This window comes from Lagopus leucura, unplaced genomic scaffold (assembly GCF_019238085.1).
Source record: "Lagopus leucura isolate 7727_CA_CO unplaced genomic scaffold, USGS_WTPT01 Super-Scaffold_100002, whole genome shotgun sequence".
In the NCBI taxonomy this organism is placed as follows: domain Eukaryota; kingdom Metazoa; phylum Chordata; class Aves; order Galliformes; family Phasianidae; genus Lagopus; species Lagopus leucura.
Genome location: NW_024962263.1, coordinates 63,963,025 through 63,979,962, shown reverse-complemented (window position 1 = coordinate 63,979,962; position 16,938 = coordinate 63,963,025).

Here is a 16,938-nt window from a genome sequence, read left to right as displayed (position 1 = left end):
ATTTCCACTCTTAAATCTTTTCTACAAAACTACTTAGAAAGTTTATGAGACTTAATAAAGGAGTTATAAGTAGATCAGGGATAACACAGTAGAGCTTTTTTGTAAGCAACATCTCCTGTCCCATAATGGAGTTAGATTGCATATTGCAATTCATTTTTATTTCTGAATTCTAGGTACACATATTGTGCTTTGCTTGAAATCTAAGGCAACAACTAAGTAGAAACAGCAGCCAGAACTGCCAAGAGACACAAAACCAAATCTGACTTTAAGCTCATTAATTGTAGACCAGCTCTAAAATACAGCCATTCTCTACTTACAACTAGCATGAGCCTTACTATTTAATGAATGTGGTTATATTCAAGACATAATAATAGGAATCCAAAATCAGAGTATTTTTCTGTTTCTCCTTCCTTTTATAGAATGCCAAAAAAAATAAAAATTTGCTTCTCACCCTGACAATGCAGGATGCATATCACTGTAAATACTCAATAACACACCACAGCACAATCCTATTTTAATCCCAAAATAATAAAGCAATAAACTAAAGCAATAAACTAAACAGCTGCACATTTATTTTTCTGTCAGATACCTTAAAGAAAATCAGTTTGTAACAAACAAAAAGGAGTGTTGGAACAAAGGAGCGAAAAAATGACTTTGAAAGGGCACATACAGAAAAATACATTTTCAGTGACCAAAAATTTGCATTTATGTTTGCATTTGTAAGCTAAGGATTAACAATGGTGATATTAGATACTAGTTAATATTCTAGAAATAGGAGAATCACCATTTTGGGAGGAAGAATGAAGTAACTCAAGAAAATTGTGGGAACTAGCTATGAAATTATTTATTCACCAAGAGTTCTATATTTGATTAAAATGTCTTACTAAACCAATCTCACTTCAACACATACTTCTTGTTAACTAGGCATGATTTATGAAAATCTTGTTAGAAACAGTTTCTTTGTGAATAAAATTTAAAAGAACAATTTTTCTGGTATAATATACATCTTCCTTGAAAGCAGTGAAGATTTCACAAGAAAATCCTTATAAGAAGTAATAGGAGGCAGTACTTCTGACATCCAAAAAACCATTAATATGCAAGACACAAATGAATTCTGTATTGTCACCTCATGAATGAATAAGAACATGATTTTTTTCACATGCTGAATGAGTTCATATGTCCCCTGTGGTTTATTTGAACTTTTCCAAAGAAGAAGAATGGTTTGCCTGGCCACATTTTATTACTTACAGTACAGATTGGAAGGAATCTAGCTTCCTGCCTGAGACATATTGCTGGTCTCTGCCAATGTCCCCTGAACATGCTTATCAGGATTCTTTTGCAAGTGTCTTTCTTCAAAAATGGCAAAGGTGACCCCATGTAGATGAAGGATGAGATGCAACAAAAAACCTTAAGCATCATTAGCTATGGAGATCACACTGTTTTAAGCAAACTACCAAAGATGGGTGAGCAGTCTGTTGGAATGTTCAATGTACTCTCACCAAATGTAAATGCGATTTAGGAATATGTCTATGAGAAATTGACATTGCAGGATCAGCATGAATGCATACCATGCATATTAATTCAAAATGCCTTCCTAAATTCATGAAAAAAGCACCTTCCTCATTTGTTTCTCTGAACAAAAATTGTTCTGTATGGACAATAAGTGATATTAAGAACTTCCCTGAGAACACTACATTCAACATTTTATGTAAATGATAGAATTCATATCTTTTCTCCATCTGAAATGTAATTATAACTCTTCTCTGTGATATAGCAACAGACAGTTCTCTGCAAGGAAGGAAGCAACCCTAATCAGGTTAATCTGAATTTTGACATTGATTTGCACAGGAAAAACATGGGATGTCTGACTACTTTTGCATGGAGTAGAAATTATTTCCCTCTAAGACATTTCAGAGAATCACAGAATTGCAGGGGTTGGAAGGGACTTCAAGGCTTCATCAAGTCCAACCACCTGCTAAAGCACATTCCCTACAATAGGCCACACAGGTAGATGTTCATATGGGTCTCAAATGTCTCCACAGAAGGAGACTCCACAGCCTCACTGGGCAGCCTCTTCCAGTGCTCCATTACCTTATTGTAAAAAGGTGCATATGCACGTTAGTGTGGAATTTACTGTGTTCAAGTTTTAGACCATTAATCCTTTCCTATCACTACACACCACCTCATCCATTTGTCTCCCATCCTATAGATATTTATAAACATTAATCCGATCACTTCCCTAGGCTGAAAAGATTCAGGTTACTCAGCTTTTCCTCATACAAGAGATGCTCCAGCCCTATAACCATCTTTGTGGCCCTCTGCTGGACTCCTAGGAGAATCTTGTCTCTTTTGAACTGGGTAGCCCAGACCTGGACAAATTAGTCCAAATGTGAGCTAACCAAGGCAGAGTAGAAGGGGAGGATCACCTCCCTCGACCTGCTTGCATCAAGATACCATTGGCCTTCTTGGCCACAAGGGCACACTACTGGCTCATGGCCAACCTGTTGTCCACCAGGACACCCAGGTCCTACAGTTTCCTCCACTGGCACTGATCTGTCATTCTGCATGACTCTCCCACCTTTCAAACTGTACTTCTGAAGAGATGGACTGATTTTCATATCCCTGTTCTAAATTCAGCAGCTGTTACTCATAACTAACAGAATACTGAAGCACTCCTCAATGCCCCACTCTTCAAATGCCTTTAGTAATTGCCATCATTTAATAGTTAAATTTGTGCAGTCCAGGAAAATGTAGTTAATAAGAGTAGAGTTTGTTAAGCATGGAGGTCCCATCACTTCTCAAAACTTTATTCATGAGCTCTCAGAGGTATTATGAGCAATGTAGAGATAAGTGTTTCAAAAAAAATATATTTCAAAACAATATTTTCATTTACAGAGAACATCCTTGAAAGTATAACAGAAGGAATTTTGAACAACTTTCTGTTTTCGTTCTGCTGATAAAGGTATATCACAATCAGTTCACATTACCTAAGCCATTCAGGTATGCCAGCACCCCATTAGAGTTACACCTGAGCTTAGCAGTTAACTTTGCCAACACAGCTCTATATTACGGAAGAGGAACACTGACAACTACTGACATATAATCACTGTTTGTGTTCTTCAGCACAGGTTATCCTGCTGACCTGTTCTTTCTTTCTCAGTGTCAAATACTTCTTTTACAACAGCTCTTCTCCAGTAACAGCAGTTAATATCCTATTTCCTATGGGGCTTAAATGCCAGCAGCCCAATTTTGCTACCCTTTCTCACAAAAATGGTATTGTGCAGCAAACACAGATCCAGTGAATCTGGTAATAGTACTTGTACAGTAAGGTGTAATGTGAAATTGAGTCAGGACGACTGAACTGAGCCCTTTCTGTTTAAACATGCCTTCATTCTCAGGTACACACCATTACTGCCTGCTTACACTGCTCTGATGGCACAAAAGGACCCTGAGCTGGGTACAAATACAAATGTTAGATAAAAATTAGGCCCATTCCACATATATTTCTGTGTATGCATGCTGCAAAGAGTTGAGTGGTTTGAAAGGCCAGGAGGTGTGCAACACTCACAGTGTGAATGAAGGAGAGGGGGGCAATGTGCCAGCATTCAGAACACAAACATGAGGGACTGACTGGATGTGAGTGAAAAAATAAAGAGCCAAATACAACTGCCAGCGCTCTGCTTATTTATCAGAGGTCCAACCACAGCTCCTTTTATAGAAAAGGAAAAAAGACAAATACCATACCACAGCAGCTATTGTAACTGCAGCCCTTAGACTACCAGTGCCCCTGAGGCCACAGATGCTTTCATAATGTTTTCTACTATGAATCTCCTAAGAAGTGGTATTGGTCTATCATAACTGTATGAGATGACTGAGGTCCAAAGAATTATGGCTAAAAACTCAGTAGGAGAAGATCGTCATTAAAAAAAAAAAAAAGAAGAAGAAGAAGCATGACTTGGTAAGATCAGCTCTGAAGTAAACCGAAGTAATTTTCTACCAATTACATGCACTGTTATTTCACTTTGATGAAAGCAAAAGAGTTAAATCACGTATATGATCCAAGTAAATGGCAGAAATACAAAAGTAGCTTCAGGTAAGCTTTTCCCCTAAAAAGACCTACTTCACCTCACCTGACTTTTCAGCACCTTCTAAGGTGAGAGAAACCACAGATGAATGCAACAGTTTTGCTTCTACCCTGATATTGAGAACATGACTTGTCATCTGAATGATCAATTCGCCATGGTATTGCTTTATCTGTGCTAAGAAGCACTGTTGTCTTAATTCATTACAGAGAGTTTCTCAGGGTAGAAATTGCCTTTTCAGTCTACAGACTGCAAAAGGAAATATATATTAAGTATCTCTGAAAGCAATCAGAGATGAAAACAATCAAATTCCATGTTTTCACTCTCCTTGAAATCATTCTCTTTTTGCATAGAGGAAAAAATAAAGTATTTGATTGTATTAAATGCAAAATTATAGGTATCAGTATCTTTATTCTCCACTGAATTATATGTTTTTCATATTCTTCAATAGAAATAATTGAATAGACTTAAACATAATGAAGTAAGTTAAATAAATAAAAAAGGGACTTCTTATAGAGCAAATGTGGCTCCATTTATTTAACAAGTCCCATTCCCTTTTTGGGATGTTAACAAATCTAAAGAGAAGGTTAATTTTGCTTTGCTTTGGTTTTAATGGGTTTTTAAAGAAATGGAAAAGAAAGTAGGCAAGAATAAAATATGAATTGTTTAAATATCTTGGGAAATGGCCAAATCTTCAGATGACACTTAATTGGAAGCATAGCAAATGATGATGAAGAATGCAATCAAGTACAGAGAGATTTACACTAAATCCCCAAGCACGCAGACAGTGTGTGCAGTTAAATGGGGATAAATTTGGAATAAGACTGACAGGGAAAGGAAAAAAAAAAAACCAAACTCAAAACATTTTCTGTTGGGAAGACAAAATAACAGTTAAGATAAGAAAATATGTAGGAAGAGATTAAGGACTAACTGAGAGTAAATGTACTTTTTATCAGCTTATGTGGTCGCATGTTTTTTGTTGTGAAAAGGAGAAATTAGCTCTGTAAATGTGACTAGTTAAGATTCAAATTCTGCTTGCCTATGTAGCTCGTAATGGGAGATGCAGTCTCTGGTCTCTAGGGAAAAAAATCATTTTGAAGAACATTGGACATATGGCAGATGAGACAGAAATCTAGAAAGTGTTATAGTGAAATAGCTATAAACAGAATCTCAGTGTCTTGGAAATAAGCTCATTATTCCCCATGTGATTAGATCCAATTACTGCTAAGTTTTCATTAGAAACACTTTTTCAAAAAATAAATGAAGGGTAATTTATTACACAACGTCCCCTTTTTATGATGCCTTTATAGAACAGATGAGTGCTTTAAATTTATTGACTTTTATTTTAGAAGTCCTGCTGAAAATATATGAGCTAGCTTGTTACACCTTTCAGCACTAACTCAGCTAATGGAAAGATAGCAATTTTGTCATGAAGAAGTGCTTGAATTATTATTGTTCTGCTCTCAACATAGTTGATCCCGCACCTAAGTAAATCCCACAAGATTCATCAGCAAATCATGCAGCATGCTCTATTCAGTGCCTGCCACTAAATTATCAGACAGGGACCCAAACTGACATTTCAGTAGTTCTATTTCCAATTCTTAAAAGTTACACTTGGAAATTACTTAAACCTTTCTTTCCTTTGTGGTGATTCTCAAATTCAGACATGAGATGTAAAGGAAAGCAAAACCACATTTATGAAGAACTGAGTGGAAATGATGACTTTTAGACTACCCAAAAAGCTGGGAAGCTTCATCATTTCCTTCAGCTGTGCTCACTAAAATCCTACCACAGCAACAGAAAGTTAGCACAAAGAAAACTTTCCAATTTACCGCAGTTTTGTGAGAGTGTTATTCTTTCACTGTTGGAAGCAAAGGAAAATCGTACTCGCACTGTCTTAGTCCTGAAAAGGTTGCTGAGATATCTGTAGAGATTCACACAATGAGACTAATGTTGCAAATTACAAAACAGTACCTCATGAAGAGCTACTTCTGGAGGCCAAGAGTTAGTTATTCGGTGCATTTATCCGACCAGTCGCAATTCAAGGCAACAGATGCAGTACAATATGTACAATCAAAGAAAACTTACTTGCCACTTGTCTAGATATTTTCAATAAATAATATGTTGGATTGATTTGTTGCATGGTTTGTGCTTTTTTTTTTTTTTTTTCAAAAGGAAAAACTGCTGATCTGTTGGTCTTCCCAACTTATGCTCTTTTGTAGATGACTGATAGTAGATGAGCTATATAGTATTCTCTGCAATAAATAAATTGTTTAGTTTTATACACACACCTGCTAGGGTTAGAGGCAAAGATGGACCTTTACCCAGAAATCAATCATGTTATGGTTAGTTACCCTTTCCCTCATTAGCAGAACTGGCTGTAGAGCAAACAGCTGGTCCACACACATGGATATTTAATAATACACGGCAATAATTTGTTTTCCAATTTTCCATAACATCAAAATATATCATCAAGAACACAGCTTATAGTAACCTTTCTGCTCTGTGTTTTCCCTCTGAGAGGGAAAAAAAAAAAAAAAAGAAATATTTAACAACACAAGCAATAAGAGAGTGCAAGGCAAGTCTCCAAAGCTACATCTGAAAAGCATATGGCCAACTTATAACTATTTGTTGACAGAAATCAGATACTCACAAACTGAAGATAAGTCTGTATCATCATTGAGAGTTGTACTAGGTGATCTTAGTGGTCATTTGCAATCTTAATGATTCTGTGATTCTATGATCCATTGCAAGAGATCCTGGTGCAAGTCCAGGTCATTGTGTACATACAGCACATAATTCCTAATGTTCTCCTACTATTTAATACTGAATTATTCTGTAACATTTATTTAGGGAGGTAGAAAGTACTTTTATCCACATACTATAGACTGAGAAACTGAAATAGAAAGCTAAGTAATTGATTTGGGGATCCAGGAAGAAGAGCTATCAAAGACAAGATGAACCTGTGGGAAAATTGTGCTCCAAACAACAGAAAACACTGCTACCTATCATCTATCAAAGTAAGCTTCGTCATCAATATTTTCAGTGTGAATATTTAACATGCACTAAAATGTTACATTCTCCTACTTTGTTGGGGTTTTTTCCCCCATAGGAATAGTTTCTAAGAAGGCATAAAATTTTTCCTTCTGTTCTACTCTGCTCTTAATCTTGTAGCCATCAAGTAAAAGTTTACCCCACGTGTAATTTTACTTAGATTTCTTACATGAACTTCCTTTTTGAACATTGGAATAAAACAGAAACCCACCAGGAAACAAACAAGAGTTCAACATTTCAGGAAGGTCGTTCATGGGCAATCTGTGCCAACTGATCCAAAAACTCTTCTAAATGGATATCTCAGAGAAATTGAAATCATCTGAAAATGTTTTTGTCTCTTTATATATGAGGTACGAGAGATCGTGGACAACCACTTCAAACATAAATTTGGATGGCTAAACACAGGTAAGAAGTTTGTCAATCCATTTCACATAGACCACTACATAGTCTACTGGCAAAAACAAGGACTTATAACAGGTAAGAAAGATTCTTTATGACATTAGTAGACACTTTAGACATTAGCCTCTATTTTTCCAGCAACTTTCTAACACTGTAATTAATCAGGAAAAGAAGTTAAGAAAAGATAGCTTGTAATGCAGTAACTTAATTTTGCATTGGATATCATTCTTCAAAAACTTCATCTTGTCACCACAATTCATTTTTAATAGCTGTACCCCAAATTATTTATATTCCAGAAAGCAGCTTGAGTCACTTGAACAATTTTGTGAGCAATTTCTTTTGCCCTGTTTCTTCAGACGTGTAGTAATTTCTTAGGTACCAACTCTTATCATTACTTTTTAGCTCATCATTTTTACTATCATTTTGATTCAGAGTTCATTTCTTTGATGTATAATAAATTGTTGTGAGAACACAGGATATCAAAGGACACAAATATCTTCACCATCTAAGGCACAGCACAATCTTACACATCAGAAAGAAATTGTAAAGTATTATTTATGCTTCCTCTGAACCGTATTTCTTACAGAGAAGTCAGACTGCTGCCACTCAAAGAGTACAGTGTACAATTCATTTCACAGCAACAAAACTCCATGTAACATCAGGCAGAGAGAATTCATAAATTGAGCTTGTAGTGCAAAGGTCTGTATTCTATTCTACACTGTACAGAGTAAGAGAACTCCAGTCTCCTTTGTAAAGCTGTCCACTGTTCATTAGATTAGTCTGTAATATCATGCAGAAAATATTATTTGAATTCTATATGTAACCGTTCTTCTATATCTCTCTTTCTTGCTCTGGCTTATTTTTGCTTTTTCCTACATTTCTTTCCTGTTTTGTATGAAAGCAGTCTGATTTACCCAACCGAGACAGTGTATCTTTTCATTGTCAACTCATGACCTGAAAGGTGGCTAAAGCAAGTCTGCTGGGTCTCAGGTTAGCTGCTAAGATGGCATAGCATGCCTGTCATTTCAATGAGCAGAACTGTAAGCTAAAAATCAGCATCAACTATAAAAACTTTCGTTGTTCTCTCCCCTTCTGCGTCATTTTGTCTTGATTTGTTCCCGGCAAAACTAAAAACAGCTAGGAAGTACAATAGCTTAAACTCACCTCACATAAAAGGTGGATTTTTTGGAAAAATGTTTTTTTGTTTTTGTTCATTTGCTTTTCAAAAAGACATTTAATAAACTTCTTAAGAGTATAATATAGTCTAACATGTAGAAGTTTCTTTTAAAATCTTTTTATATAAAGAGAAAAGCAAGTAGAATGAAAACTTTTTATCTTTCATTTTATTATGTAATTTTATAGTCCCAGGTTTTATTTTTAAAATTCTATTTCAAAATTTCATTGAATAGTCCATGCTTCAAATATTTTAACTACATTTTAAAAAATAATAATATATCCAGTATGAGAGTTTCAATACCACATCGCTCAGTGAAATTTGCCACAACTGAGATCTTTTGAGACACTCCCACTAGAGCTCTTCTCTTGTCTTTATTCCATGTAATCATCCATTGTGATAAATACTGTTTCATAATAAAAAAATTATAGGGCCTAACCCTAATTTAAAACAACTGATAGATCTTCATACGATAAACTGTCCTCTCTCTTATCAATATCTGCCTGAATTATTTGTTACCATAACTTCTCTCATACTGCTCAATATAAAATTACAAATTAATCCTGAAAATAGTGATGCTCTTCTATCCATGTCTGCAAATATTTAGCACACTTCTGGGCTCTGCAAGATATAAGTAATAATAATAATCACTAAACAGTAGCCTCCAGCCCTGGAATAGACTGCAAATGTTAATGTGAAATTAACATTCCTGGATGCAACGTACTCTTGAATTGCAATTTACAAGGTAGAGCTGAAATAGAAAAAGCCTAAAAGGTTAAATAAACCAAAATCATTACATACAAGGTCCTTCTGAAGGACAGAGATTTTGTTTTCTTCTTCAGAGCCAAGTGTAAGAATTATCTAGTGTTTGTCTTTTCTTTTGTTATTGTTTGCTGTTTTGTAGGGGTTTTACCATATGTGAAATGAAATTTTTGCATAATATTCACTTAAAAGCAAGCAGCTACATCTTGGTACTTCATAAGAAAAGGATAGGATTACAAGTCTGTAAAGATGCCAGATTCTACCTTTAATATGGAAAGAAAACACTGCTAGAATTTTGGGTAGCTGAACACAAGGCTTAGCACAACCCAGAAGTTCACTTTAGCATGTCAGCACAGCACATAGCCATCCTGGCACTTACTGAAGGACGGCTGCACTCATTTCCATATCAACATGCCAGATGTTTCTCCAAGACAAAGCTGTTTCACACCACTGCTGCTATTTGAACTTTGTAAGCAAATGGAAAGGTTTCTGTATTATTGTTTAAACAACGAAACTCACATCTTTTGAGCACGGGATACAGATAATGAACACCGGCCTTTACAGGGCTGCATCAGTGATTGTCTGCAGCAGCAGACTGTAACAGAGCTGTGCTGTGCATCACTTCCAACTCAGAACACAAAGTCGTGCAAGTAATAGTGATGAGTGCCATCAGATTTAGAAAAAAAATTATATTCACTCTATCTTTCTTATCTTGCTTACTAAGCCCATAGAAAAACTGGGAATTTACAGTAAAGTGAAGATAAAGAGATTTGTCTAAGATCACACACACAAAAAAAAACAGTGAAGCAATAGTTAGGAATTAAGTCAAACCCCACTCGAGATTTAACAAGACTTAAGTTTCTTCTTTACCACACAGGAAAAAGAAGATATTGAGACCATCACAAATCAGTGCTAAAATACATCCTAATCTACAAAACTGAAAGTTGCAGAGCATTATGAGGGAAAACCAGGACCTCCTACAAAGGCAGTACCAAAGGACCAAAGCTTTGCCAGACCAGTTTACAATTCAGGATACCTGAAATGTATCTGTCCAAAAAATTATTAATGTAAAAAAAAACCTCCTCCATACACACTTCATAGTGAACTGAAAAGTGAGCGAATGCTTCAGTGATGTAAAACAAAGGACATTTAACATCAGAATTTAATTATCTTCAGGCGACAACCTCTCTGAGATACCTGTTCCAGTGTTTTATCACCTTAGCAGTAAAATGCACTGACTTATGTTCTGATGGAATTTTCTTTGTTTCAGTTTATGACCACTAACTCTTGTCATTCCAATGGACACTGCTGAGAAAAGCCTGGCTTCATCTTTGTTACACCTTCCCATCAAATACTCATGCACATGGATAAGATAGAATCATAGACTTATAGAATGGTTTGGATTGGAAGGGATCTTAAAGACCATCTAGTTCTAACTCCCTGCCATAACTTCTGATCCTTCTCTTCTCTAGGCTGAACAATCACAGATCTCTCACTGGTGCTAAGCAGAGGGATAGGATCACTTCCCCCATCCTGCTGACAACACTCCTAATACAGCCCAAGATACTTTCGGGCTTCTTTGCAGCAGCGGCACATTGCTTGCTCATTTTAACACAGTGTCTGCTCAGAGACAAAATTGTTTTCCAGCTGTTTTTTTTCTCAGTCCATATTTTTTTCCATGAGGTTATTATTCCCCAGGATCAAGACTTTGTATTTCCCTTCATGAGATTCCTGCCCACTCATTTCTTCTGCATGGCAGCATTACTACCTGGTATATCAACCATTTTTCATAGATTTCTATTACCTACAAACTTGAGGATATACTCTGTACCATCACAAGGCCATAAATAAAGATGTTAAACATGAACAGACCCAGTATCCACCATTAGTAAATGGCTTCAAACTTGATGCTGTGTCACTGATCACAAGTCTTTGCAAGCCCTGCTTTTCATCCAGTTTTCAGTTCACACTTGCCTAGCCCATACCACATGAGTTTATCTATGACAGTGTGACATAATGTCAAAAGCCTTATTTAAGTCGAGATAAACAACTTCCGCTGCTCTTTCCCCACCCTCCTAGCTAGTCATTGCATAATATCAGGCCATCAGGTTGATAAGACAATTTTCCCTTCATAATGCTGATTCATCTTGATCATCCTTGATGCTCAGAAATGCTTTTCTGCATTGTGGCTTTCATCACCTTCTTAGGTATTAACATCAGCTCTGTAGCTCCTCAGATCTGTTCTCTTGTCCTTACTGACAATAGGTATGACATTTTCTTTCTACCATCACTCAGGAAACACCCACAAACTCTATGGCCTTTCAAAGACAATCAGGAGTTGCTCTCTGTAACATTGCGTTGCTCAGTATGTGTGTGTGCATTCTGACAGGATTTCTGGATGTCGTGTTTGTTTAAATGTTTCCTAAATTGATCACCTTGCACCAAGTGTAACTTGACATTGTTCCAGTCTTTTCCATTGATCTCAAGGGACTGACAGTCCATGAAAGTCAATTTTATCAGTAAAGACAAAAGATGGTAGAGAAAGTAGGACTACTGGAATATCTTAACATCTACCTACTGCTAAAAACACATATTTTGCTCTTTTTCTAGAAGGGTAGATGGATGCCAATGAATTTTTAGTTGTCAATTTATAGGATAACTAATCCAAGCATTAATATAATCATTTCTTCAGATTACTTCTTACTAATGATACATCGTAATTAGCAATCAGCGATGACTGTTATTTGTGTATGTTAGAGTCAAAGCAAGATATACTCATTTATGATAGGGGCTGATAAAGCTGTCTGTGAAAATGAAAAGGAAGGAAAAGAAGGTAGGACAGACATTATTTATCCAAGGTATAAAAACCTGCTGCAGAACAGAAGCAAATAGTTAATTCAACTGAAAATACTAGCCATAAAGTCTGCATGCTTCTCTGCCCAAAATCAATCCCTAAGACAGAAAAATTTCCTGCAAGTCAACATGAACCTACCCTAGAGTCAGGTCTACCTTTAACTCTAAAGGCTGCTGCTTCTGCTTCCTTACATGAGAATTTCAATCAAAGAGAGAAACACAATGGGCATAATTGAGTAGAAAGCAATATGTAAATCTTATTTGTAGCTCAGTGAATTGCCAGAATATTACATACCAGCTGAACTATACCTGTAAATCTGGAAAAATAAAAAAAAATAAAAATAAAAAAAAAAACCTATAAAGTCACAGCTTTTATTATGTAAACAGTCTATTATTGGGATACCACCATAAAAAACAATTTTGATGTAAAACTATATCACAAGTAAGGATTTAGATGTAAAACTATAACATAAGTAAGGTATGTAGCAAATATTAGAAGATAACATATTGATCCTACCAGTCTATAGCAACCAGTTATAAGACAGAAGGGCATAGAATAAGCATCCCATACCTGAAATAAGTCTGAAATTCAAAAGCTGAGCTCTAACAAAAGTCCTAGAAAACATGAAAGTACTAGAGATAACAAAGATCTGAGCCTAACCCTGATCTCATTCAACTTCTGATTGAGGAGATGCAGGCTGCCAGAACTCTGTATTGCATGAGATGCCTCAAGTTGATTTCAAAGTGGGCTTCAACACAGCCAGCCACAGAAAAAGTCAGAACAAACATGCAAAGAGCCAGACAGAAAGTGAATTTAAATCCCCACTCTCAGCTTCCCCTCAGCCCTTCTTGACCATTGGACATCTGAAACTGTGTCTCTGTGCTCTCTGAAGAGCTCTCAGACTTTGCATAAATTGTTGACTTTTTCAGCATTTTTAAACCCAACATTCCTCTGAACAAGTGCTGAAGTAGCATCTCAGAAACACAGGAAGTATTAAGCTGCAGCACACACACACACACACACCAATGCATTGTATATTAGACAAAGATGCATTAGAATGACTTGGCAATGGTATTTCAGGATCACAATTCAGTATTTGGATGCCCATGTTTTATGAGATACTTAGTCTCATTTTGGAGCATACAGTTTTACTTCATTAGGACTTTGTAGCTTTTTACACTGGAAAGAATTACAGAAACAATTACATTTAGGGGAAATTCCCTCACTTCTAATACTTAAGGTTCTACAGCTGAGGAAAACAAAAACAAAACAGGCTTCTTTATCATAAAGTAGATATATTTTAATTATAGATTTTATCTTGAAAGAGAAAGGCCCAAATCCCAATGAAATACAGTGGGACCAAATAAAAGAATTCTTCTAAAATATAATGGAATTTGGGTGTTTACATACAATTAAAATATAATCAGATATGCCAAAATCTCATACCATCATTGATAGTCCATTCTTGGTGTTTCAAGAGATCATGAGGACGGGTGGGACTTTGAAAACACACTGTACAGAAGCTACATGTAGTTCAATAACAGGTTATCCCAGAGCTCTCACCAATATTTATATGTTTTGAGAACAGAAAGTACAATCAGTGGTGTTACACAATTCAGCAGTTCCTGCATTCTACAACAGAGAAAATGCTGAGAAGTTCACAGAGGTTGCATATCCCCTAAACAAGGTTAAATTAAGCTATCAAAACAGCTAGCATTAACTAGTCCATATCTGCAGCACAGTGGATTAAAATGGCCTAGAAGATTATTTTGATTGGGCTTAAAAGATTTTGATTGGGCCTATAACAAATCTACCAGTCCTCTGGAGAACCAGCTAACCTAGTGTATGGATGCAGAGTATGGATGGAATCTGCTACTAATATTTGAAGGAAAAAATCAACTCCAGAGCAGTGCAGCAAATTCTTTCCAGTCTATTAGGCTCTTAGTAACTTGTTCTGCAGCTCTCGACTCAATAAAGCAAAATGCATGCTATTGCCACATGGTGGCTGTCGAGCTGCAATGAAAGCCACTGCTTTTCTGCTTCCTTAAACGGCTGAAGCAAAGCTTTATGCACTGTCCTGCTCCAGCCGCAGTACGCTGGGAAAAGCTACTGCTGAGAAAAGCAGTAAAGAAACAGATCTCATTTTAATTCACCTTGATCCTGCATAGTTTCTCTCACCCCGGTGAAGCAACAGTCATCACTGATGACTCCGCAGAGTCTTGTGATGTGAAGGCGCCGAGCCCACATTCCTCAGCAGCCAGAAATCCCACTGACTTCTGTGGAATTTCCGAATGGCCAAAGAAATGCAGCCTCACTCCTTCCTACACCTACTCACTGTGATGAAAAATACCCCATCCTCTTCGAAGGATTTGGGAGAGGACTCCTGCATGATCAACAGGGCCATAAGCAGAACTGACATCAATATTGTTCTGGGGACTGCTAACCTGTATGTCACAAGCTGTAAGGGGTAGTTGACTAGTTGACACAAAAAAAAAAACACACAAAAAAAGAACATTAAATGATTACATAGGAAAAAAAAATCCATTTGTTTTTAAGAGGTACCTTGCTAAAGGTAGCACACTTTAAAAATAAATATTTATGATAAAAATAATTAAATAATAGAATATAAGCAGGTGTTCTAATGCTCAATAAGATTGCTAAAGAAAAGAAAGTGTTCTGAGCAAGTGGAAGTTAGAATTTTCTTGTTTCCTAGCAGCTTCTTCTCTTCCACCGCTGTAAGTCAGAGGATATTTTCATCTTGGAGGGAAAAATTTTAAAGTACATAATAGTGAAATCCTGAGCGTATCAGGTTCAGCAATGTCATTTTCAAAATGCAACTGATTAAATCTCCTTGGAGATATAATGCATTTCAAAAATTCCAATGTATTATCCCTGTTGAGTACTACATACTTAAGATAGAATTGGGAATATAAGTGGAAAATTAGTTTAAAAAATGTTCCTTGCAGCATGGCTTCTGCACCAGTCATTCACAAATGCTTTCCAAGTTTGTTAATTACATTCATGATTAATGCTAGCTAGCCTGCCAAATCTGAGGAAATTACTTGAAAGAACAACATTCATTAAAAGTTCAAAATAAATTCCAAACAGTCCAATATGCTGTTTAAACAATGACCAAAAAAAAAACTTTAAAAAAAAAAAAAAAACTTAAAAAAAAAAAAAAATCTATGGAATATAAATCCAGCAGAAGGATTACATGCCAATGGTAACAGTAGCTTCCAGACCAGTGTATGTTGAGGGAGTAATACAGCGTGACTATGCAATATTTTGCAGTCACAGATCAGCTCATCTCACCAGCCAAGCTTTGCTACCCTAGCACTCTACAAATAAGCTGACCAGCTGTGCAGCATCTGACCAGAGATGCACAGCTTCCTAGAAGCCTTGGACCAGTTCTGAGGCCAGTTGTGCTTAATGTCTTCATTGATGATGTGGATGAGGGAACTGAGTGCACCCCTTAGTAAATTTGCAGGTCACACTCAAGTTGGGAGGAAGTGTTGATCTCCCTGAGGGTAGGAAGGCCCTACAAGAGGGATCTGGGTAGGTTTGATTAATGGGCTGAGGTTAGTTGTATGAGGTTCAACAAGACCAAGACCAGGTCCTGCACTTTGGTCACAACAAACTCATGCAATGCTACAGGCTTGGGGCAGAGTGGCTAGACAGAGGAAAAGGATTTGGATTAGTTTACAGCTGGCTGAACATGAGCCAGCAGTGTGTGCCCAGGTTGCCAAGAAGAACAGTGGCATCCTAGCTTGTATCAGAAATAGTATAGGCAGCAGAAACAAGGATCATTCCTCTGTGCTTAGACTGGTGTGGCTGTACCTTGAATTGAAATTGAACTGTGTTCAATTTTGGGCCCCTCACTACAAGAAAGACATTGAAGACCTGGAGCATGTTCAGAGAAGGGCAACAAAGCTGTCTTGAGCACAGGTCTTATGAGGATTGGCTGAGGGAGCTGGGATTATTCAGTCTGGAGTAGGCTCGGGTGACATTATCACTCTCTAGAACTGCCTGAAAGGAGCTTGTGGTAACATGGGGGTTGGCCTCTTCTCCCACATAACAGCAATAGGATAAGAGGGAATGGTCTGAAGTTGAACCAGGCTAGTTTCAGGTTAGACTGTAGGAAAATTTTCTTTTCTCAGAAAGAGTGGTCAGGCAGTGGCACAGGTTGCCCAGTGAAACAATGGAGTCAGTATCCCTGGAGTGTTGAAGAAGCATGGAGATGTAGCACTGAGGGACACAGTTAGTGGTATGGTGGGGATGGGTTGACAGTCGGACTAGATGATCTTTGAGGTCTATCCCAACCTTTATGATTCTGTGACATCATCCTGAAAGGTGAGGCAGACACCTGACAGCAGCCACAGCCATGGTGCCAGCAGGCTGCCCGCACTCACAGTCCACAAGGGTCCTCATATACCTTCCAAATGAAGGACTTAAAGGAAGGGGGGAAGGCAGTTCCAGAGAGCCAGGCACGTGGCAACCTTGTGATGAAAACTAAGAGGGGCTCAGAAATTCTACATGTCGCATATTTATAACTTGTAAAAATTATAAAGTATATGTAAAAAAAAAAAAAAAAAAAAAAAGCTTGTTTGTCTGTT